At 48.1% G+C, this 12405-nt stretch overlaps 1 pseudogene; it reads right to left on the bottom strand.

Annotated features, from left to right (window-relative positions):
- Window positions 1–6720: 6720 nt before the first annotated feature.
- Window positions 6721–11110, bottom strand: LOC127778044 (uncharacterized; annotated as a pseudogene).
- Window positions 11111–12405: the final 1295 nt, after the last annotated feature.

The raw sequence follows: 12405 nt of genomic DNA, 5'->3' as shown, positions 1-12405 counted from the left end.
TTCATTCATCCTCTCTCTCACACACACATTCCAGCAACAACAGAGGCCGTGAGGGCTGCGGTGGTATGAGAGGGTGGCGGCGACGACGAGGGAGGGAAGGAGAGTAGGTTGCGGAGATGGCGGCGGTGGCATCGTGGAAGCAGCAACAGCTGTAGGCAGCGACTACGGCGGCGTGAGAGAGGAGGCTGCTGCAACGGAGTCGAAGTGGAAGTAGCATGTGGCTGCTACAGCGGGATAGGAGGTTGCGGCGGCGGCAGCGGTCCAAGCAGCAGGAGGCGCCTGTGGCCGTGTGGAAGCAGCAACAGTAGCAGCCGACAAGCTCCTCTCCCCGCGTGTTGTCCGCCGGTTGATTCTCCCCCGCGCATAGCTTCCCGGTGAGCTCCTCCCCCACGCGCGGTTTCCCGTTGAGCTCCTCCTCCTGTGGACGGTGGGCCGGTGAGCTACTCGCTCGGTGTGCGGCCTCCTGGCGAGATCCTCCCCGTGCGAGGCTGACCGGCGAGTTCTCTCCCTAATTCGCGGTCGGCCGACGACTCCTCTCCCCATGGGCGACGGCGATGGGGAGGAGGGGGCATCGGCTGGCGACGGTGGTGGCGGATTGGAGAGGGAAACACGATGGTGGTGGATTGTAGGCGATGCGGTAGAGGCGGCGAAGGCAACGCGTGGGGAACGCGTGCGACGACGGTGAGCACTGGCAGTGGGTTCCACAAGCTGACTCAGCCAGTCAACAGGGTCAAAGATGCCACGTGGGACAAAACCACTTCCGAAACCGTCCAAGGAGTCAATTTGCAATAGTTTTAGGGGTTGGAGGACGGGTTATACCCGGTTTTGTGGTTGAGGGATGCGATTCAACCAAAGAAATAAGTTGGAGAGGCAAAATAGATTTATTCCTATTTTGCTAACTGGCTAGTGCATCATCTAGTAGGCCTATCACATTTGCTAACGGGTTAATGGATCATGATTTGGGGCTTTTGTTTGGGCTAGCTTTGTGTGCTTTCTCTGTGGGCCTTTATAAATGGGCTGTTTTGTACATGTGGGCATCTACACGACTTGAGACAAACATGTGTATATAATTCGAGGGAAAAAGTCCAATTTCACTTCCTTAATATATGTTGAATCTAATTCGTATCCCTAAATCGTATAAACAGATTTGACAACCAACCCCCCCCCCCCCCAAAAAAATATAAAAACTATGTAAAACGACTCTCTTGGCTGTTTTAAGAGTGATTTTTACTGACGTGATGTCTATGTGGCAGCCCAGTCATCAACTAAATTAAAAAAAAAGTTGGCCCCACATGTCCATCCCCTCCCTCTAATAACCTCTCTCCCTCTCTCTCCTCCTTTCTTTTACTTGGTGCATGGTAGCTGACATCACAGCCGTTGGGACAATGACAAGGACAACAAGAGTGCGGCGTGGGTGAAGGCCGAGGGTTCTCAACCCCTTCCGCCTCGATGACGGCGGCGTTCGGCGGCGAGGGTCCGACAGCGAGGGCGTCGCTTGTGGCTACTGCGACGGTGGACACAAAGGGACGGGCTGCCCAATGGCGGCAGATACATAGTTGAGGCTGGTGACCAGAGTCAGAGAACGACGAGGAGGGTCCCATGCATTCCCCTGGCGGCAGCAGTGAAGGGAGACGAATGCCGCGAGCACCGAGGAAGCGTCGGCCTATCGTAGGGGCTGGATCCAGGGTGGTGTCGTGCCTAAGGTGAGGTCGAGGCGGGATCTTTACGGCGGCGTGTTGGTGATGACCTGGGGACCCAAAGGATGGCACCGATAGCGGGTAGGCCCGCCCTCTAGCGACGGCGTTGAGGATGATCCCCTGATTGATGATGGAGTTCATGGGCGGCGGTGACGCGACGGGGTTGGTGTGGCCTGGCCAGCGAAGGCATTGGGGAGCTAGAGATCTCCCCGCCACCCCTCTGCTTCATCGTGTTGCTGCCCACCGCCCCACTCCCTCGTCCTCTGAGCGTCCTTTCATGCGATGGAGCAGAGGAGATGAGAGCGGGGGACATGGCATTGGCACCGGCCTCGTCGACCGCGTTAAATTCCTCGTTTAACAACCAAGGGAGTTAAATTGCGCTGGTTTTCATAGTTGAGGGGTTAAGATATCCGGTATTACGGTTGAGAGATACAAATCAGATTATACATATATCCGAGGGAGTCCAAGTGGACTTATTCCTAATTCCAATATCAAGTAACCAGTAAGCATAGAAATTGCTTCTAGCAGGGCAACAGTGAATAAGCACAAGAAGAGAATCATATCACATAGAACAATACAGCTTGTTTTAAGTTGTAACAGAACTAGAGAAAAACTGTAGTGATGGACAGGCATAGTATCACCACAAGGGATCAATCGTATAGATGCAGGTTGCACGTAAAACTACATCATTCCCTCATGCTTGGAGAAGGTGATGTCAAGTTGGTTGTTATTTGCATAAAATGTAAATTTAATCAAACGCTACTGAGATTTTCACATATATCCTTGACTTTAAATGCTAGTATTCTCAATGAAAAGATTTATAATGCATGAATCAAACAAGCAAGCCTAGCACATTCATACTTGTTTTATTTTGGAGAAATATGCAGAACCTCAATTCAGTTTTGTAGAGGCTAGAAGATTCAATCCTGGATATAAGAAACAATGCATATTATGAAATTTAAACTGAAAGGCGAAGTTAGAAAGTAGCATAAAAAAATTAAAGGGAACATTTGAGATGTAAACAGAAATCTCACATTATTGTCCTTTTATCTCAACATAACCACTTTACAGATACCCAAGCTGTAATCTTTGTTATACTCATGAAACTTGAGTACTTCAGGCAATCAGTAATTTCATCAACAATGGGCACCACCAGAAACTTGGCAAGTCCATAATGGGCGATGGCTGCGAATCATGGGTGGCAGGTTACATCTTCAAATTTCGTCAAGGAACCTGTCAAAGTTCATCCATAAGCTTGTTAGTTGTTACAGTTCTTAAAAATGATATTTTTGTCTAGAACATGTAACAGTTTTCCTGTTGCAAAAAACAGATAGAAAACTTGCAAATACCAAGTTGTATTTTCATTAAAAAAACGAGTTCGGTGATTGGGAGTAGAGAAGAAAACCAAAGCTTAAAATGTGAATGTAATTGCAGAGAATGAAATTGTAGTGTAAGCATTGAAACTGCAAGCAAAACACTAATTAACTCGAGTGTTACCTGTGTTCTAATTCCATTACTAATTGTATCCCCTTCACTGACCAAAACTCATAGTCAACCTTGAGCAGGATGAGCTGCTACAGACCCATGGAAGATGTGCTGCAATATGAAGGACCATCATAAGCAAGGTAGAGCTAATTGTTTTTTCTTCAATTTAGTGAGTCCTACTTTTAAGTGTTTAGGAAATACTGCCTCCCACACCATGTAAATAAATTTAAGGAAAAAAGGAGGCAGGACAAGATGAAGCGTTTATAATGCAAACTATTGAAAATCACAATTCGTGGATATGTGCCATCAAATTTGCTTGGAAACTCTCTCTCTCTCTCTCTCTCTCTCTCTCTCTCTCTCTCTCTCTCTCTCTCTCTCTGCTAGTCTGATTCATCCTTGTTAGTGTAAGAGCAGTTAGTGAGAATATGTATGCTACCCGTGCAAGCACATTGAGATGACAGTGTTACTTGCAAGTTGCAACACCATATGCGATGACAGCAATGGAAGAGTCTCTGAGTGCAAGCATAGGGGGACAAAGCTTTTATACTCTATGCAGCCCTGATACAAAAACAAAATGGGGTGCCATTCTTCCACCATCAGGATTTGATCTTACTTGTCAACAAGCAATTATCCCACAGCGTGTACAGATCGAGAGCTAGCAACAAAACCTGGAGAAATATTGGGGCAGGTTGGGGATGGCAACTAGCAGTGAGTGCGGGCTCTGGTCTCCGGATGGAGACACAACAACACCAAAATGAAGCAGACCAAGGCCAGCTTTCAGAGTCCAGATGAACATATGGCAACTTGAGATGAACGACGTGCGGCAGTTGGATGGAGGCGGTGGCGGCGGGGGAAGTGGTGGTAGGGGGAGCGGGAGAGCGGGTAGAGAAGGGAGCGGCGGCCGACGGCGGTGAAGGAACCGTCGACACGGGAGGGGGTTCACAAGATTTAAAAGTTTTAATTGTTGTTTATTTTTACTGAAACATTTGATCGTCCTATTCGTTTGGAGGAATTGGGCGCTCGATTTAGAATCTCCTCTGCAACTAAGAGATGCTCCTAACTTTACCCATCCACATCCTACTAACATTGCAACCTCATCATATCTGCAACGTCAGAGCCAAAACAATTAGTGATAGAACATCACAGCCGGCAATTAAATTTTAAAGTATACATTATTTTTCTCTATTTTGTATATATACATGCGTTTACAGAAATATACATTTTCCGCGGTACAGGAACACGGCACCGTGCCATCAGTGCAACTCGAAGGCACGGAACGGACAGGAGGGGCGGTGCCGCGGGACCGACGTGGTCCTGCAGATTGGTCGCACGGCACCACTTGCGGTGCCGGTGGTGCGGCACCGGCATCTAAGCACGCATGAGTTTTTAATACCGTTCAAAACATTGTTTAGTTATTGTTTAACTCTGTTTACTACTGTTCACAGAGCTGGTTCCGCGCAATGGAACCGCAGGACCGCATTGGTGCTGCGTTTTTGAGCCGCGGGACCGTCACAGTTTCACGGTTTCAGCCCGTAGGACCATCGTGGTTCCGCTCGCCCGTTCAGCGGGAACGGCCTGGCTAGCGCTCTCGTGTTCCCGTATTTAACTTGTGGGATACGTATGTTTGTGCTATTTCTTCTCGTGCAAGTATATAAACCTAAATTATTAAAAAAAATAGATATAATCTCAAAAAAAAATTCTCACAGCCGCTGTTCGTGTTGACACTATCGAATTTTTTTCATTTTTAAATTTATTTTTTTAATATTTACAGAAATATTATATCAGCAGAAAGATTTACAAAAATAGACCCTGTCGCCCTCTATTTGAGCGGCAAGCTGACGTGACACACATGCGCATGATGGTCATTTTGGGGGGTTGTGAATTTTGCACGTGGCCCCCTTGCCGCCCTCTGTCTGGGCGGCAAGGAGCCTCCGTGCAAAATTCGCAAGGGCAGTAAGGGGCTTAGATGCAAAAAGAACTAGCCAATTGCTTTTTTGGGAGGGCAAAAATTACATTTAGCCCCTTGCCGCCCTTACAGAGGACTGTAGGGGGCTAAGCGCAAAATGTACACACGGTGCCGTCACGACGCCGTGTGCCACGTCAACTTGCCGCCCAAATGGAGGGCGGCAGGATCTATTTTTGTAAATCTTTCCATTGATATAATATTTCTGTAAATATTAAAAAAATAAATTTAAAAATGAAAAAAATTCTGATACTACCTACGCCAAAAAGTGAGAAAGGCCGAAAGACGCCGCCGTAGGACTCCCCCCCGCAGAGAAGGAATAAGTTCACTTTGGGTCCCTCTATTTGTCGGTCAGTCTGATTTTCGTCCCTTGACCGCAAAACCGGGTATGACCCGTCCCCCAACTTACGAAAATCGGGCAAACAAGGTCCCTCGGCAGTATGAAGGGCGGTTTTGGCCGACGTGGCGCCTACGTGGCTCGTTTGACTAGGTCTTCGTCCCACGTGGCACTGACGTGGCGATTACGTGGCATTGACGTGGCGCTTTCGTGGCAATTTTATCCGAAAAAATAATAAAAATCGTGGAACCCATATGTCAGCTAAAAAAAAAGTGGGGCCCATTTGGTCCCACCTATCAGCCTCCCTCCTCTCTCTCTTCCCCCTATACTACAAGAAGGCGAGCGGCGGCGGCATAGAGGGGGTGACGGGCGGTGGACGGAGTGACGGCGGGTGGCGGGCGGAGCAGAAGGGCGGCGAGCGGTGGACGGAGCGATGGCGGGCGGAGCAGAGGGGCAGCGGGAGCGGCGGTGGGCGGAGCAGAGGGGCGGCGGGCGGCGGGCGGAGCGGTGGCAGGCGTGCTCACCGGCCAAGGTCGCCGCCTGCCTCGCTCGCTCGTTCTCGACATGAACTTGAGGGGGATAGACGTCGAGGCAGCGGAAGAGGGGCGGAGCAAGCGTCCGCGTGTAGTGGTCGGCGAGGACGGGCGGGTAGGATGGCGAGCTCGAGCTCGCCGGCTCCCCTCCCCTCTCCCTCTCCAATCTCGGATCTTCCTCTTCCTCTCGGCTCTCCCTCGTCCTCGCGACGGAGCGACGGCAGGCCGTGGGCAGAGCGGAGGGGCGGGCGGCGACCTCGCCAAGGATGCCGCGTGCACCTCCGACGCGAGAGGAGCGGCGGCGCGCGCCGGCCGGCGGGAGGGAGGGAGAGGAGCGGCGGTGCGTTTGGGTCGGCGGCTGGCGGGAGGGTGAGAGAGGAACGGCGGTGCGCGGCTGCCGGCGGGAGAGGGTCGGCGGCGCAAGCCGGCTGACGGGTGGGAGGGAGAGAAGCGGTGGCACGCACCGCGCCGGCGGAGAGGGCGGCCGACGGGAGGGCGGAAGGGCGGGCCGCCGAGCGCCGCCTCCCTCCTCGCCCGACCGCCACGAGCGGCCCCTCGTCTCGCCCGAGCGCCAGCGCGCCGCTTCGCCCACCGCCCCCCCTCTGCGATGCCGCAAGCTTTGCCCCTCCTCACCCGGCCGCCATGCGCCGCTCCGCCCACCGCCCCTCTCTACGCCGCCGCTCGCCGTTCTGTAAGGGAGGAAGAGGGGGTAGAGAGAAGAGGGGGCTGATGTGGGACCACATGGGCCCCACCTTTTCTTATAATTTTTGTGTAGCTGACATGTGGGTTCTATATTTTTTTTTATGATTTTTCCAGGAATCATTTGTCACATAAGCGCCACGTTGGACGAGGACCTAGTCAAAGGGAGCCATGTCATCCAAAACCAGACACAATACTGCCCGAGCGACCTTTTTTTTTTTTGCACGGAGTCATACCCGGTTTTGCTGGGATGAAAGCTAGACTGGGCGACAAATAGAGGGACCTAATGTGAACTTATTCCCGCAGAGAACGAGATCTGAGCCCATCTTGCTGTCGACGAGTCACGAGGAGCTCCACTTCAGAACTCTAAAAATAAGAGACATGACACACCTGTGACTGCACGAGTTGCCCTCAATTCACTTATCTTCTTGCTCACCAAAATTGGATATCACCAGTGTGACATAAGTTTTCACAAAATCCATCGGACTGGTATGTACAGCACCTTACAGCTTCCATACACAACATGCACCATTCCTAGGAAAATATGACTGCTACATAGTTGCCTCCCTAGATGTAAAAGATATTAAGGCAAGCGACATGATCGTGCATATCAAAACTAAAATGAAAGAGTATGAGCATGACAGATGACTCAATTCATCAATGCCGGTGCCACAAACCACATAATATTGTACAAGTTGAGCAATAAGGCAGGGCACATTCACAACTTTACCCAGCATTGTGGAAGTCCTTCAGATCTGATTTTGACAAGGATCAGCTCATCTCTGACCACAGAAACAGTGGCATCAAGGCAGCCTTTGCTGTTTATATCAGTCATCATCAGTATCATCTGTCTTCTGCTTCTTCCACTTATAGGCCGCTTCGAGGATCTTGAGGTTTGGTGCCAGCGCAACCTCATCAGGGAAAATATAATCCATGTACTCCTCATACCTACTAAGGTTTAGGAACATGTTTTATCAGCACATTTGTTCCCTAAATTGCAGGCAGCCTAAATGGAAAACAAGCTATGCGAACAGATTAGGAGTCAAAACTATTTATCGTCTCCTTTTGTTATACCAAATTTCTTAACCTCCTTTTAAGGGCAGATAGCACAGAGTAAAATGAAACTTGTTAGAGAAACTATAGAAGAATGAAATAATTGAGTAAGGCACATACGCAGTAGTGGAGCCATCCTCTGAAGGAACTGGTCTCTTTCTCTTCACTTTCCTTGGTGCCTTTTTCTGCACTAAGGTAACATCACCGACATGACCAAAGCTCACCTCCTTATTAAGCCATTCTTCAAGGAGCATTGCTCTTTCCTCCTTTAACTCTGGAGCACTAGTTCTGAAGTATTCAAATGCCCGTTCAAATACAGCTGAAAATTGCAATAAAGAAGAGGTTAGATTTATTGCACTATGAATGACAAGGAACAGAGGTACTCAACTGGACAAAGTAAATTTGTTCTCCAAACTCTGTTTACCTCGGCACCTTCGAACCTGCTCTATCTGCTGTTGTTGATAACTAACTTCATTTTTAATCTCCTCACTTTGACTGTCTTCCCCACCCAAACCAACTGAGGCCTCAAAACTCAGCATAGCTAATCCATACCTTCAAATCCTTTGTTCTATCAAGCAATCTCTCGTAGAGTTCACAAGTTCTGTGGAATTCATTTTTATCAATTTCAAACTGCAAGTATTCCTGCAAGATACAAAAAAGGAAATGATTAAGAATATACATAGCAAACAAACAAAAGGAATTTCATATTTTAAGGTACTCTTGGCTGACTAAAATTTTAAGGTGGTCTATAGATTTGCTAAGATCACTACTTTATGGCTGTCTGAATTCTCAAATATTGTAACAAGGATTGATGCTGTACAACAGTTTTGTATAAATAATTTTATAATAGTTTCTGCAGTAATTAATTATTCTAGTGAAATTAATGAGAGAATCTGTCAATCATAATAGGACCTAACTATTTAAAAAACTTCCTAAAAGGCCCAAATTTTCAAAATGTTCTGTATTCTGGACATCTTTTTTCCTTAGAATGATAAATAAACTGAAAATCAAAATATTTACTAGTGATGTTTACAATGCATGGCTCATTAACTTCTGTATTGATAAATAAACTGAAAATCAAAATATTTTCAACAATGAATATAATGGTACCTTTAAATTATAAATACATATATTGTTGGACTATGGAATATGGATGGTCAAACATTATAAAATATGAATGTTGGAATGCTTAGGTACCACAGCAATTCCGAAAGCACAAGCAAGTTTTTTTTATGTGCGGGTGTTGTCTCAGACAATGTCAATTCAACAAATCACTAGAATATGAAATTCAACTGATTTAGGAACTAAAGGCTAAAGCCATGCTAGGAAATATCTATCACTTTAGTCTGAAAGCCATAAAAATGACGATATATTAGGATAATAGAAAGAACAACATACCTTCCATAGAACTTCCGGCGTATCAAGGGCTGACTGTGCAATAGCAAGCTCATAGATCGAGCGAGCTCTATCAGTCTCACCAAGGCTCTTCTCTAATTCGGCATACTTCATCCAGGCATAACAGTTTGCTGGAGACCATTCAATATACTTCTCATAGAGAGTCCTACAACGTTCAAAATTACCCAGATACAACTCAATCTCAATGTACTTTTTGAATATCTTGCCCTTTGGAGCCATCCCAATAGCATTTCCAAGAATCCGCCGTGCAGCCTTGAGATTCTTCTGCCTTATCTCAAACTGGGCTGCCATGAGCCACATCTTAGAAAAAGTGAGTTTCTTGTGTGGAATCAATTTGAGACACTCGCTGTAAACTTCCTTGGTCCGTTCCATGTCCTTTGCATCAAGCTCCTCATACAAAGCATAATTTATCCATAGATAAATGTAGCGCTGCCAGTAACGCTTCTCCTCTGCAGGTGGGATATTAGCAATGGCTCTCTCATACACCTCCCTGATCCTGTCCTTGTTCCCAACACTCTCCTCAAGCCTAATGTAATCAAACCATGAATCATAATTGAGGGGGTTTTTCCTCACCTCGTCCTCATACTGGAATCTCCTCTTACCCACAATGGCGTCCTCAATTCCTTCAGTCACCAAACTGTTTTTCAAAGGCAAGGAACTTCCTGTACAGCTCTTCAGCCTGGCCTTTGGGCACCCTGTCAAGTGCATACTTGTACACTGCACGGGCGCGCTCGACCTCCCGGCACCTTTCCTCAAACTCAGCAAAGGCTACAAACAAAACCTCAGCATGCTCATCATCTGCCAGCAGGTCTGCTGCACGCTCGTACACCCGTCGTGCCCGCTCCACCTCTCCGCGCTTCATCTCAAACTTTGCGTACAGGATGAATGTATGTGACTGCGGGTGTTCGGCCACAAAACGCTCAAAGATGGCCCGCACACGCTCAATTTCACCGTATCTTAGCTCAAATTTGATGTACGAGTTCCAACCAGCTGCGTCAGGACGCCATGCCATCCACAGCTCAAACACCTTGCAGGCGTTGGCGACGGCTCCAAGCACTTGCTCCATATGGATGTACTTGTACCAGAGCTATGGATGTACAGCTCAAACACCTTGCAGGCGTTGGCGACGGCTCCAAGCACTTGCTCCATATGGATGTACTTGTACCAGAGCTATGGATGTACTTGTACCAGAGCTGGTCCTTGGCGACGGCTCCAAGCACTTGCTCCATATGGATGTACTTGTACCAGAGCTATGGATGTACTTGTACCAGAGCTGGTCCTGGTCCACCCAGGGCAGGAGGGAGACGGCGCGATCACACACATTACATTCGGTTCATATGCCGATTCCGCATCTCGAACTCGGCATATCCACGCCACGCCAGAGCGTGTGGTCGCGGTGGGCGACGTCGAGGGCGCGCTCGTAGACGGAGCGCGCGCGGGCGAAGTCCCCCTGCCGCTCCTCCCACCTGGCGTACTTGACCCACGCGCCGACGCTCCACCGGGCGCGGCGGATGGCGTCCTCGAACTCCTTGCGGCGGCGGAGGCGGTACTCGGAGAGCTCGACGGAGTCGGCGATCTTCTGCTTGGGGGGACGGACCTCGGGCTCCTGCCGCTCCGGGCCTCGCGCAGGATCTGCTCCGCGGTGATCTGGACCGAGGCCGGGGTCTTGTTCTTCACGCGCGTCGCCCGGGGCAGCTTCACCTCCGTGTCCCGCTTGGTGAGGAACCCGAGGGTCGGGTCGGAGGCGGATGGCGGCGCCATGTCGCCGGCGGCGGCGGCGCGGATGGCGAGCGCCATGGCCGCCGGTGGTGATGGGGAGAGAGAGCTAGGGTTAGGGCTCGGGAGGGCCGGAGGGAGGGAGGAAGAGGAGGGGATTTTCGAGTTGGTGCGTTTGGGCCGTACGATCTGGATGCGACGGTGGGGGTTGATCGGGTTTCGCAAACGGGGGCAAGCCGCCAAGCCCGCGCGTGGGCTATTTGATTGGGTTTTTGGGTAGATGGGCTTTGTGATGGATCCGCAGCGCGGCTCGAATTCGGTTTCGGGTGCTTGGCTCGAGTTCGGTTTGCGCTAGCCCTGGGGTAGGGCGAGTGGTGCGGTGGCCCTGGGCCCCGCCGTGATAAGGGCCTCGATCAGTCTTGATTAATCCTAACACTGGATTATTTATTCACCGTTCCACACATTTTCTCCTCTCTCTTCTTTATTGAGATGATTATTGATGGTATTTAATATAACCACCACTAAATACAGGATCGATCACTGATACATGTTGATACGTACAATTATACTTATCACTGCATTTTCTTATGAAAATGCTAGCATGAATTACTTGATACTGTCACAATTTTCTCAAAGTCGTGGAACTATTAATAGGCAATTGGATTGTGTTTGCAATGTTGTCTCTACAATAATTACAATAATTTAATAAGTATAAGCTTACCTAGCGTAGCGTAGTGTCATCGTAATCGTAATTTGGGTTGGTTTATTTTAGGATGGTGGGAGTGGGGCCAAAGTAACTCATCCTAACCTAGAGGATTCAATTATTCAGGTTTAGTAGGACACCTCTTATCTATGCTTTCTCCTTACTCTGTTAGATATGTGATTTAGGGTCTTATGATCTTTATCTATCAGGCATATGTGTGTAGAGCGTGTATTGCATTTGTATGTTTTATATCTATTTAGAAGATATATTAGCTCTACAATCGTTAAGAAAAAAAATATTCTACATATTATACCCATTGAGGGCCTCTATTTTTATTTCGCTCTGGGCCTCCGAAATGTTAGGAGCGGCCTTGAACACATTTTGAGAAGATACCAGAGAAGAGAGAAATAGCATCGGGCTGTAGATTTGTAGCTAGCTACAGCACGGACTCCAAGATATGACAGGTGTGGGACCAAGTATGAATTGTGTAGTATATGTCTATAGGTAACTATTGTATAAATTAGCTACTAAATTAACTATATATGATTTGGAGTTAGTAGTTGGCTATACTATTAAACTTACTCTTAGGCTGTGTTCTTCCTCCACATTTCCCAACTCATCTGCCTTGTGTCTCGTGTGCATGCTTTTTAAATTGCTAAACGGTGTGTTTTTTAAAAGGTTTCAATACAAAAGTTGCTTTAAAAATTATATTAATCTATTTTTTAAAACAATAATAAATATTTAATTAATCATAAGAAAATGCGTCACTCCGTAAACATGTCTCTGGTGTCTAGAAAAAACAA

This window comes from Oryza glaberrima, chromosome 6 (genome assembly GCF_000147395.1).
Source record: "Oryza glaberrima chromosome 6, OglaRS2, whole genome shotgun sequence".
In the NCBI taxonomy this organism is placed as follows: Eukaryota; Viridiplantae; Streptophyta; class Magnoliopsida; order Poales; family Poaceae; genus Oryza; species Oryza glaberrima.
The sequence above is the reverse complement of the archived record's forward strand: the minus strand, read 5'-3'. Positions and strand labels throughout refer to the sequence as shown.